General features: G+C 39.9%; 1 long non-coding RNA gene across 1 annotated transcript; it reads right to left on the bottom strand.

Annotated features, from left to right (window-relative positions):
* Positions 1-8,101: 8,101 nt before the first annotated feature.
* On the bottom strand, positions 8,102-12,708 carry LOC137161827 (uncharacterized). The gene is made up of 2 exons (XR_010922186.1): positions 12,367-12,708; positions 8,102-12,286 (listed from the first exon to the last, which is right to left on the bottom strand). It is a non-coding gene; the product is annotated as an uncharacterized lncRNA (long non-coding RNA).
* Positions 12,709-12,722: the final 14 nt, after the last annotated feature.

Below are 12,722 nucleotides of genomic sequence, written 5' to 3'. Positions count from 1 at the left end.
AACTACTTTTTGATTATAGTCTTTCACTCAGTTTTGCACGCACCTTATAATAATTTCATCTAGACCACATTTCCCTGCTTTACTTATGACAATATCATGTGGAACTGTGTCAAAAGCTTTACTAAAATTAAGATGTAAGATATAACTAGGAAACAAAGATCCGGTGTTTTCTCACAGACTCCTGTTATATATTGTGTGATGTTGGAGGGGAACATAAACCTGAACCATAAGATCCAAAGGTAATTTTCTTTGTCCAAGTTGCAGCTTTCATTGCTATCTGTCATCATGGCCAGATGACTTAGAAGAGTTATGCAAAAGGACAGGACTGATTCTTCTTGTTTTGACCTTGCTCTATAGACAAGTTTCTTCCTCACAGTGAAAGGTAATTGATGTTCAAAAGGCAAACAGTGCTTTCATGCAGCAGGTTAGAGCCCTGCTTGTGTTTTAAATTCTTTAATCTTCAACCAGCTGCAAATTCATTTTACTGTCTCTTGTGCAGTAATGCGAACCAGCAGGTCCATGTTCTGACCCAGCTGTGACTTCCTACGTACACGCGTTTAGGAAAGCAATTTGTTCATAAGAAGTGTGTATATCTGTGCATGTACCACAAAGGTGAAATATCCCAGGCTACTGGCCTCAAATCTTTGGAAAATGTCAGCCTTTAACTGGAATGAGATACAGCGTAAATTTGATCTCAGAAGATATTTTATTTAAATCCAGCATTCTGATTTCTGAGAGTGTGATCAAGAAAAAGACAGTTTTGTAGGCAGTAGAGGAGGAGGAGGTAAGTACAAAGTTTAATTTCCTAATTAGGGTCAAGTCCAGGTTCCTTTCCTTTTTTTTACTCCATTACTCTGGTAAACTCCCATTAACTCCCATAGAAGTTTGTGTGAATAAGAACTAAGTAAAACCAATGTAAGGACCTCAGGATTTGGCACTAGATTTTTTTTTGTTATTCCTATGAGATCTCACAGACTATAAGACCTTTATTATATCTCATTGCACATGGGGTCTTTTAAGAGGATAGTTCAGTTGGAAAGGGAATATATACAAAAGTAATTAGGTTTAAGAGAAGGAGCCCCCCAGGTCCAGCCTAGCTGTAGTTGGTACAGGACTTATGTTGGGGTGGAAGGAAAGGTGACTCTTGGGTTAACTTGGGATTGAATTGGCCCCCAGTGTATCACAGAGTACCCCTGCCACTGTAAGTTATGCCTGCCATCTGGGCTGGGGATCACCAGAGTCCAGTGCACTCTGACTCAACCATGTGCCTGGGGGAGCCAGATAGTGTAGAGGCTATGCTGGCTTTGTGTCACCTGAGGATTCTCCTGACATCAAGAGAATTCTAGGTTTCTCTCTTGGGGCAGCTCTCCGTCCCCTTTGACCCAACAATCAGTGCAAAGTGGACAGAGTCAGGGGGCCAGCCTCTGGCCCAAGGTATTGATCAAGACATTATCTCACAGTGGGTCAGTTTCCTCCAAAAACAAGAAATGTGTCTCAGTTTCATCAATAAACATTTCACTTTTTGAGATGAGTGAAAACTAAGACATCAGCGTTGGTAAATCATCTCATCCCAAAGCTACATAATCACAGTGTAGCTTCCAGACCTGTCATGGGTAAGGACATAATTCAAAATGAGGGTGTAGAAGCCAAACAAATTTTATAATATAAACTGCATATACAAAGAGAGACAGAGAAGGTACCCCAAGTGGGCCTTGTAGTGTTATCAGCTTTCCATTAGGATCAACAAGGAGTGGTGCTGGACAACTGATATATCGTGTGGCCCAATGTATGTAGGTCTGGATGACTGATAGATTTCCAGGACTATGTTAACTACTTATTTAGTTCCAGAAATAGAATTAACTGGCATGCATTACTCAGAATAGCTGACTCATTGAAGCAGGGATCTGCTGACCACCAACTGAGCATCCTAGAGACTCTACTTGCTTTCTGTTTGCCAAAGGTTCAGGACAGGAACCACTGATGAAACATTCACCGTGAAAGAAGTCTTTCTCACAGATGTCACCATTTAATTAAGAGATTAGAGACATTTCTGAGTAAGGATCTTAGTCACAGAAGATTCTGTGCTTCCAGTTTTCAGTAGCTTGATATTCCAGCTAAAAGAGGGGGACTGGAGAAAGAAATGATACCAAACAAACTGATAATAATCATTTAAACAGAACAGCTGCATAAATTCTGAGTTCTAGTTCCATCTCTGGCACTCATTTCCTGCGTGAGCTCACGTAACTCACTTAAGCTTTTTGTATGTTTGTTTCCCTATCTGTAAAACAGAGTTAATTATACTTATTTACCTACTTGGGAGGAGCCTTGCTGGATTAATTAATGGGTGAACAGTGTTTTGAAGACATAAAATGCTAAGTGTTATGCAATGAATTAAATGCTGCATTCAGCTGTGTGAAAATGCTCAGTGCACAGTGCTGAAAATGACCTCAAGGCATTTCCTGGTCCCTGGTCTGTCCAGTTTGCACTGCTACAGCAGCGCAAAGAAGGGGGAAAGCTGGCTTAGCCATCTGGTTGGGGACTTCCTCAGCATGGGAATCCCCAGATAGTGTGGGACTGGGGGAACTGGCTCTAGCCATACACCCTCCTGGTCCTGGCATAGTCTGACAGAAGTGGCCCTGGGACTGTTGTAGCTGGGAACAACTTCCAGGGGCCAAACTGGTCCACAGCGAGTCTCAGAATTTGGTTAGGAGGTGGAGGCATAAAATAGGTTTGAAGGCTCCCTTCCCCTCCCATCCCCAGCTGCAAAAAGAGCAGCACCGGTGCAGCTGAAGATCTGCCCCCTTCACTATAGTGGCAAATTGATTATGTTTTCTGCCTCTTTGGCTTGCTGTCAGCCATACTTTCACCCTGGCCTAAGGTAGTGCAATGCTGTCAGGACAATTACCAATCGTCTGGCTAATATTGCTTCTTACTGCCACTACATAGATTGTCGGAACATTATATTTACATAAACATAAATTACTTATCTCTGGCCACTCCAATCATTTTATTTTAACAGAAGAGTAAAAGGCTGAAGCCATATGTACCACTGATTTTAAGCAGAACAGCGTATTTCAGTCAATAGGGAGCAGTAGTTACAGGCTGAGGAATTTATTTGTACACTCTTGCTTTTGCTATGTCTGACTCTCATTGGTCTTGCAGGTTTAGTTTTGTCCTTGCTGCATCAAGTCCTGGAGTGTGCTTTTCTGTAGATGTGTGTATGGGCTTGTTTTGATTAAGTTCATTGTTGGAACCTCATGTTCTACCACCACAGTTCTACAGGACAGTGAAATTAGTGTTTGCACCAGGAGCAGTATATCCTGAAAGGCAGATGTCTCAGTGGTTAAAAGTTGTATTAAATATACCTGTGTGTTTTAAAATTGGAGTTCTGTTAAACTTAGTATCCAAAAAGCAAACAAACACAGCTTGCACAAGCTCCATTTCTGAGTCTCTCTGGAGCATACCAGATTCAAAATTCAGGATCACTCCTACTCACCAGAACTGTGTCCCCTTTGACTTCAGCAGAACACCAATCCTCAAAGGGACAGAGCACAAGTAACTGTTAACCTGACATTCCCTATGACTGCTGCTACCGGTGCACCATTATTTGTGGATTTGATGACATTTGAAAGTAGTTGTAGAGGTAATCACTGATGTAGGGCACCCCCCTCACTGAACACCTGGCAGATTGTCAATTTCTACATTGCCATAATGGGCCAATTCTCTCTTAACACTAAGCCACTGTATCAAAGTTTTGAAACCAGATGAACGTTGGTTACTAGATCCTGTTAAATTTGACACCCATATGTTCAAAGACAGCTTCTGATTGTTTTTCCCCTGCAGTTTTGTCTCCAAGAGACCTTCCCCCTGCCCACGTGTGGCATTTCAGAGCCTACGCTCCAGACCGAGCCTGAACGTCTACATTGGTATTTTTAGCCCTACAGCCTAAGCCCTACCTGCCCAAGTCAGTTGAGTCAGGCTCTGAGACTCACTGCTGCAGGTCTTTTATTGCAGCATAGACACAGAACCCAGAAAGGTTTATCTCTTCAAATTTGCCATCCTTAAGGATAAGTTCTCAGAAATAGGAGCCAGGATGTCTTTCCTTCTTGTGAGTGCGAAAACTGTGAATCTTCCCACACAAAAGAGGCTCTCCTTGAACAATGAAAGAGGCTTCAGTCATAAATTTACAGTGTTCCCACAAATTTCCCTGTCTTGACTGAATAGAATGCCCCTGACTTGGACTACACCAGCCCCATAGCTCTGTGCTATATTCGAATGGGCAACAGCTGAATTATAACTTTTTATCACTGTCTTCAGTGTTAAAAATTAATAAATTATAACTTTTTAAGACAGGGGTCATGTTTTTTTAGATATAGTATAGCAAGTTCAAGTGTATCTTGCTTAAACATGGCCTGCACAGCCTTTGAATAGCTCATATTCACTGCTGTGCTGTCTAAATTCAGACCAACCAGTGTTGACTGGAGTTCTTCTCTCCTGATCGTCACAACTCCTAAAGCTGTTGTTATTCTTATTTGATACCATCATCTGTCCCAATTCCCAAATCTACTGTCTCAGTGAAGAGAACAGAAGTTTTCCCACGCTGCACAAATCTGACGTGCACCAGTTCTTGCTCAGCTAAAGACCAGTCAATGGATCCATCATTAAGCACAGGAAAAAACTCTAGCTTTCTGTATGCCTTTTTGAGACACTTTACCTAAGAGGCTTTGCAATTGCTTTTATAAAGTATTTTATAATACTGAGTGTTAATAAAGTTTTATGCAGGATTAAAGCCATTTTTGGCCTGCAAGTTGCAGAGTGTTTCAAAATCTCTAAAACTGAAAACATTCTTAGTGGCTGTACAAATGGTGTTAAACAATGTGGCAAATTTTGGCTCTTCTTATATTGCATTTTCTGGCAAAGTGCCTTTCAACTAAAAGTCTCCACCCGATCCCTGGGCCCAGACTTCAGATTGTGCCGAGAGGTCTCTCTCCAAGACCCTGCTATGGGGTGAGGGAACTGGTGCTGGGTAAGAAAAGAGATATGGGTATGCAGGGTCTTGTCAATGTGTGGATATAGGAGGCATAATGTGGGACAGTATATACTGAAAGTTTTTTTGGAATAGTTAATTTTGGATAATACAAATTACCTCAGCTCTTAGTAGAGTTCATAAAGTCTCTCAACGGTCCAGTAGATGTAGTTTGAAAGTTCCAAGGTGTACAGCTGCACCATCAGATTTGTCTTGAGTTCAGGTTCCATAAACAACATCAATTATCTCTCTTACACCTCTAGAAAAACTAAAAGACCTGCCCTCTCTAAATCAATGGAAGCTGGGATTCTCCTCAGTACTTACCATGGAGAAGAACATCCCCTTAAGGAACCATAACCTGATGAACTAATTTTCTTCAAAGAGCTTCCACAGAAGCTTCCAAGCATAGTTGGGTCACTTCTTGACATTTCTTTGTATCCACTTTACCTTTTTTACTTTCTATCTTTTTGTCTCATTCTTTCTTTCCCTGCTCATCATCTTTCTTTCTTTTCCTTTCATTCTATTACTAGTATTTTTACTTAACCATCAGCTTGGAAGTTTTAGGTATCAATTTAGGTAACCCACCAAAGTAGCAACCAAGTGTGGTACATAATCCTCGTCTACTGCATTGATATCAGTTATTTTTCTACGCTGTGACATTTTAAATCCTTCAATGGGTGATGAGTGATATTTTTTTTTGTTGGTGGTGGTTTGTAACCAAGTACTATATCTGCAAATATTTCTACAAAGTCTAAAAAAATCCTTATTTGTAAATTTCCTGCTTTTTAAATGTTTATTAACTTTCTCCTATTTGAATTTCCAGTCTTTAAAACATTTTTTCTGTAACTACAGTATTCTCACATATTGTTTTAATATGTTATCTAGTTATGTCTTAACTGTATCCTAAATTTTTTGCCTGAAAGTTTGACAGTTGCTTCTACTCATCCTTATATAGACCTTGACTAGGCATGCAGAAGAATGCCTTTTCAAATGTCTATTATTTTATGAACATGAAGTGCAGAACTCTGGGAAGCCAAACAAATGCCCTTCTTTGTAATTTCTATGGCATACAAATGTAGAATAAAAAAAAATGCCTTTAAGAAAGATCCAACTTTTTGCTAATTGAATTGGTTTGACTTGCTACAAATATATTGTTTTAACAGGTTTTTGTTAAAGTGGATGCTGTTATATTTTGGTATATTTGGACTTCTTAAAAGGATTACCAGCTTTGAACTCAATAAACACCACATCCATCTCCACTGAACATTTGCAGCCTTGAACTGGCACTGCTTTCTGCCATGCACTTGACAAATATAATCTTGGAAATTAAATTCTGGAATTACTTTCCCCTGGAAATCTTTGAAATTATCATTTGTTTTACATTTGCATTAGACAAAAGAAAAAAAAGTCAACACTGAGGACTTATTACAGTAGTGATGTGCAATAATGATGCTGGCAACAATGGATAATACAACACCATTTCTACTTTTCACTGCAACTCATTTTCCATGAAGTAACCACAAGAATGTAGCCCATCTTAACATCTCATAAGAGGCATATGGTTTACACACATCACTATCATGCTGAACAAATAACCAACCACCTCCCAAGTAGATGATTACATTTGTTAACCCATGTGTTGCTTTCTTTAAATCCTCTGACATAATCTTTCTCAGCATCACTTGCAGATTAATTTCTGTATTCAGGGAAGCTGGGTTTAAAATATCATTAAATTAGGAATGTATGTGTATGAAACATAATTTAAACCCGTATGTTTCATCTAATGGGAAGAAGAGTCACATAACAATTGCCATGATTTTTTAAAAATATCTTGGCTACATTGTTCTCTGCTTATAGCTGATCATTCTGTACAATGAGACAGATACGTCAAATATCCTGGGTACATCATATTAACTACAGAGCTACTTGACTCTGTTAAGAATGAGTATGGGTAGTTTAAAAGTGCTGCTGGAAATTAATCATCTCTACTCAAAGAGATAGTTGCAAATCAACCATTTTCATACATGGGTAGCTCATCTGCAGTTGCTGTTTCTAGACTCTGGCTTCAAAAGCTGCCACTGCACCTCTGTAATATCTGTGCCAGGATCTCAGGATAAGCACAGATCCAGTTGCCCATCTTACTTGGAGCATACAGGGGAGTGCACATGCACCCTCACCATGAACATTTGACCAATAACTTCCCATACTAGGCAACCTTGAGTTGCACAGATCTTCCTCGTCAGGGGACAATTTCACTCAGACAGAAGACATACATACTCCATATGCAAAATCTCAGCTGATGTCTGATGAATCAAGACCCATCATTGTTGGTATAGCTGATTACACCATACCAAAAATTCCTTGTGTCTTCATCCCTCTTGCATTTTTAAACACTTTTCCAAAGAACCACCTATCCACTTTACACTTTCAAAACCCATACTGCTTCCAGCTAGAATGGCTTCTTCCAGAAAGGTGGATTCAAAAAGTCTAGCAATTGTGATGTGTGTTTGGAGTAATGATGTGAAAACAGCGCATGAACAGCACAACTTGTAAACGTCCTGTCTGACAAACCTCTTTACAGATTGTTTTCTTTATTACGTCACTATTTGGGGAGATGGGAGAAAGTATTTAAGGGCTTGTCTACAAGGAAAGTATTCCAGAAGAAGGCAGGGTGTGAATTTGAAGTGCTATATCTAGTCTAGAATAACTCCCTTCTCCACTTCCAAAGTGGATTAAATTAAACTAGAAAAAAACCACTCGTATTCTAGAATACAAGCATCCATACAGGAAGCTAATGCGATCCATTTCCCTCTGTAGACAAGCTCTAAGTAGACATGTCATTAAGTAAAGAAAAATAAAGATGTTTCTATGCTAGTTCTTATATGGAGCCTTTATTCAGAATTTTCATAATGAGAACGTTTGAATGTTGCCAGTAGTAGTTTATACGTTAGGTATAGGAATCTTAATCCTGCCAAAAATGTGTTTCTCTCAAAACTGCCTTTTTAGAGGGAGTGGGAAGAGCAGGACAGAACACCCTGAAAAGTGACTATAATATTACAAAATATAAAATATATAATATATATAACCTAAGTAGCAATAGCTTGCTAACTCTTACTTTGTTTTTCATTTTTACCTTAACAGAGATTGTGTTTATATACAACTCAGCACCTCTTAAGAAAATCATCCACAGAGCACTATATTTTGTCCAGTATATTTTTAACATGTTGTTGTGAATTAAGTGCTTCTGAAAGGTGCCAGAGGACCAGCACTGAAAACCAAAGTTCTCTATTAGTCTTCAGCACAGGCTGAAGTATGCTTTTTTTTCCCCCACACGACCCTGCCAATATCCCTGAAACTTAACAAAGAAAGACAGCACTTCTAGGTGAGCGAAGAAAGTTCCATTTCCATGTTCATTTATTGCTTGTTCTCTCTGCTGAAGTTGCCATTAAAGGTGACAGTCGTGATGCAGACATCTCATTCTTAGAAACCAGACTGAAACACTCTTATGACCATGAATGAATAACTTATTTGCACTGAGTTTGAATCCTTAAATGTAAGGGGATAAGGTGAAAACCAATTTGCTGATTCAACTCAGAATTTGAATGTAGTTTTTAATTTATTTGCTCAGTTTTAAAATGACAGTATAAAAAGGGCCAGTAGTTTTAGTACTGTACTTTCCATTTTTGCTTGCAGGCACCTCAATTTCAATCAGCATGGGCTTTGAGGCCTTTTGAAGTGTGTTGAGTCTGGATTGAAATAGAAGCTCTTGAAACCATTGTTAATATTAAACAGTAGTAAGATACACAGCACCAACTCTTTTGGAAGTACTGTGTCAGTTTTCTGATACCTAATATGTTACAGTGTTTGGGGTTACTCAGTTGTAAGGAACTATTATGGTAATAATATGAATACAAGCTGGAATCTATATTCAAAGAATCGCCATCTAAAACTTAGCACGATCTAGATAAGAAACCTCCCAATATACCCCAGGCTTTCCGCAACCTTTAAATCATGCAATCATGTCATTATATTAAAAAATTGTCGGGACTCTGAAAAAAATGACAGAAATATTGTAGCATCAAATTTTGGAATCTAAACACAATATGTAAAGATCCTGAATTTCTGATGTTCTTTAAACCACCTCTCTGGAAGAAAGACTGAGAACATTAGAGATTCTGGATCTTACAGGTGTTGCATGTAGGTGGCATAAAATCAAAACTTTGGGTCACATACAGTACTACCCTCTGCTGTATAGAGAGGAAGGTAAAAATCTACCAGAAAATCCCTCAAACCTTCAGCAGGAGTGGGTCTGAGCAGTGATTGTTGCATTTTCCATCCTGTATACCCAGTTGAGGAATAGCTGCATTCTATCGCATGCTTCTCTCAAATCTTTATGGATTTCCAAGCATCAACTCACTTAGTGGTTACTGCTAGATAAAAGTAACTCCCCTTATGTTACAATGCTGACCCATTGCTCCAAGTGTGGATTTCTGTGAAGCCTCAAGTTGGTGGTTGTATATGAATATGTGCTGCAATGGGAGAGCGTAAGGAGCCAGACATACGCCTTGGGCTTCTGCATGTATGTTCTGGGCCTTTAGAAATGTCTCATAATCTGTGAGGATCTTGAGGCATCTATGGGTTTTGTGGACCAATCCCCTTGCTAGTTCCAATGCCTCCTCAGATGGAACTATTCAGAAGAAACTTTGTAAGAAAATACTTGCACAGTGTTCGAACTCCTGTGTGGGAACCCCTACACAAGGGTAGGATATGGCTCAGTAATTCTAAGACCATTTTGACATACTAGTTGTTAAGTACTATAAAAATGCCAAGACTCAACATAGCTGAAAGGTACATAGAATTTGATGAAACTAGTGAGTTAATTATCACCTTATTAATACAACTGAAGATTTTAATAAAATGGTCTCACTTTCTTGACATGTAAGATTAAATAGCATATGTTGCTGAATGTATTTCTGGCTCCTATGATGTTGTATACAATAATAGAATGTCCTTTATATTTTCCTGTGTACTATTGCCTGTCATAGCTGTCATTTATATCTTCCCGTTTCCCTGCTTCCCCATACCAAAAGTTTTCAATGGGATTTGGGATTACTACCCTCAATTCAGCATGCTGATATTCTTTTCAATGTAATGACTGACATTTTCAGAAGGCAGAAGAAGATATTCACACTGGGTTCTGTCACATCTACCAGTCTTTTAAAATTTCATTAAACTTGGCTGTAGCACAATGTGTATGTAGCGATAGCTAACTTTCAATTGTTGACATTTAAATAATAAGGCAAAGCAGTAAGTAAAAAATGCTAGCAAAAATGGAATTAAAATATTGTTCAGATCTCAACATAAACCACTTTTTTTCTCCCCTTTTTACCTCTTAGTGTATTTATCCTTCTGGTGTTAAGTTATTTTTGTAACTATAGAATTTAACAGTGTACAGCACTTTGAGGTTATATGGTTTGTAGAAATAGACTATTCAAAATAAGAACCTGATCCTGCAACAGTACCAACAAGACTTACTACTGTGACTTCAGTGAGACTGTAGAAAGCACACCACTTGTTAGTACAATAAGTGTTTACAGGATCAGCTCCTCAAACTGTATTATTTTGTACTGTTAAGTATTTATACATACAAACTGGCCCTGGTAGAGGCATTTGTTTTAGAAATGAAATGCTTCACTGCTTCCAGACAATGCTGTGAAGCCTTTCAACAATAATCCTTCTACAAAATTGAAAATGTCCGTCACCTTTAATTAGACCTTCCAGTACCTTGGTCGTCCAGTAGACTATTTTTCTGAACTGTTTTATTTCTAACTATTATCTATCCAAGTTAAAATGTAAGACAAAAGAACTTACTGTGTGTTTTGTATAGAGCCAAGCATAATGATTATCAACAAATTTATAAAAATAATAAACAATTATTGATTTCATCTTATTGCAGTTTTCTTCCCCCACAAGCCCAGGTCTGCCTAATTTTAGGTTGCCAAAACAACAGACAGTAATATTTACATTTATCAAGCATTTCAAAGAAGCCCAAAACAATGTATTATAGACATCTAAAGTTGTGTGTGTAAATGTCAGTGGTAACTTTCACATGAATAAAGTTACTTCTGTGTCTTTGGAGGATCAGGTCCAATATACTGCACAGTGGATGTTTTTCTTAAAAAACTCCCACCTGTGGTAGTAAAATTTATCTCCATTGTTTACATTCTAAGAATAAGTAGTATCACCAATATTGCAACCTAGCAAATGGCAATGTTTTTAATGTTCTAATTGTGCTGGTACATGTAACAGCATTAAAATAGATTTTTAAAAAAAAAGATGCTCTAGTTCAAAAATAATTATTTGGGGGTAAATTCTATGGCTTATGTTATACTGGAGATGAGACTAGATGATTACAATGGTATCTTCTGGCTTTGGAATCTACGAATCTGATAAATGCAACCATGTCTGGGGTGGAGGCAACAGTCAGGTGGAACAACTGGTAAGAGGGGAAAGATAGCAGCATTAGAGCAAATGCCCTTTTGTACAAAAAGTGGGCTATGGTATCTTAAACACAGCATTACAAAATTTCCTGGACTTTAACCAACCTACACCTACTTCGTACTTTGTGGGACATGGAAGTAAAATAACAATAGGGTCATTGGGTGGGCGGTTGTGGCTAGGTCGGTAACATGGTCATGATGGTTTTGCAGGGTGCAAGGTGTCTTCGCCTAGGTTTTCAAAAGCAACTGGTGATTGTAGGTGCCTCGCATGGGACCCGCTTTTCAGAGGGCCGGTGTTCAAAGCCAGGGCCCTTTGCAACGTATTCAGCTGGCAGCCCCAAACGCTAATTGCTTTACTAAACGTAGGTGTTTGCGTTTCGGATTCTTTCTGCCCCCTGCAGCCCTGACACTGTCAGGATGGGCTGGAGACGGGTTGGGGCGCCTCCCTTTCCTGCCCCGTGGAGTGGCTGGAGTCTGTGGGGTGGGGGAGCCGGAGTGCGAAAGTGACGTATTCCCCCTCTGAGGTCACAGTCAGACTTTTGGGCCAAGCACGTTCCTGGCCCGGACGGACTCGGTCCTGTCCCCAGAAGCAAAGGCTGCAGCACACGAGCGAGGGGAGCGAGTGACGTCACCATCTCCCCCGCCCTGCAGATTCTCTGGTAGCCGCGGCCGAGGGGAGAACAAGTGGAGTAAGCCCAGTGCTACCCTCGCATCTGGGCTTTCACCACAAACTTGGCCTTTCACTCCGGCCAGGAACGATCTGAAATATAAAAATGTCTATATTTATTCAGTCCAAACAGGCCCATTTACTCCAGGTTTAAAGGGCCCAACTAAACCTACCCGCGAGTCCGGGACGAATCAGCTACTATTAATTATCGCGCTGCTCAGCGGGAACGATGACTGCGGCACCAGGAGGCATTTCACAGAAGGGTCAGCGCCAGGGAGTCCCTGAATGTTCTCCCTAAAATGCCTGGTCGCTCCGCCGCTGGGCATGCTGGGAGTTATAGTCTTTTGCCCTCCATCCCCTTCCAGTTTTGTGGGGTTATTGAGATGGTCCCGCCTCCTAGAACTACAATTCCCAGAAGGCCGTGGGGCTACCTCCCCCACCTCCCCGAGTCTTAGCCTCTGTGACTACGTCCCCCAGACGGCACCGCAGCGCTGTGGAGGGAAATGGAAAAGAGAACCCGGCCGGAGAG

Source organism: Emydura macquarii, unplaced genomic scaffold, assembly GCF_026122565.2.
Source record: "Emydura macquarii macquarii isolate MOO-44397 ecotype Brisbane River unplaced genomic scaffold, CSIRO-AGI_Emac_v2 contig_2372, whole genome shotgun sequence".
In the NCBI taxonomy this organism is placed as follows: Eukaryota; Metazoa; Chordata; order Testudines; family Chelidae; genus Emydura; species Emydura macquarii.
Note: the sequence above shows the minus strand (reverse complement) of the source record. Positions and strands in the feature narration are given on the sequence as shown.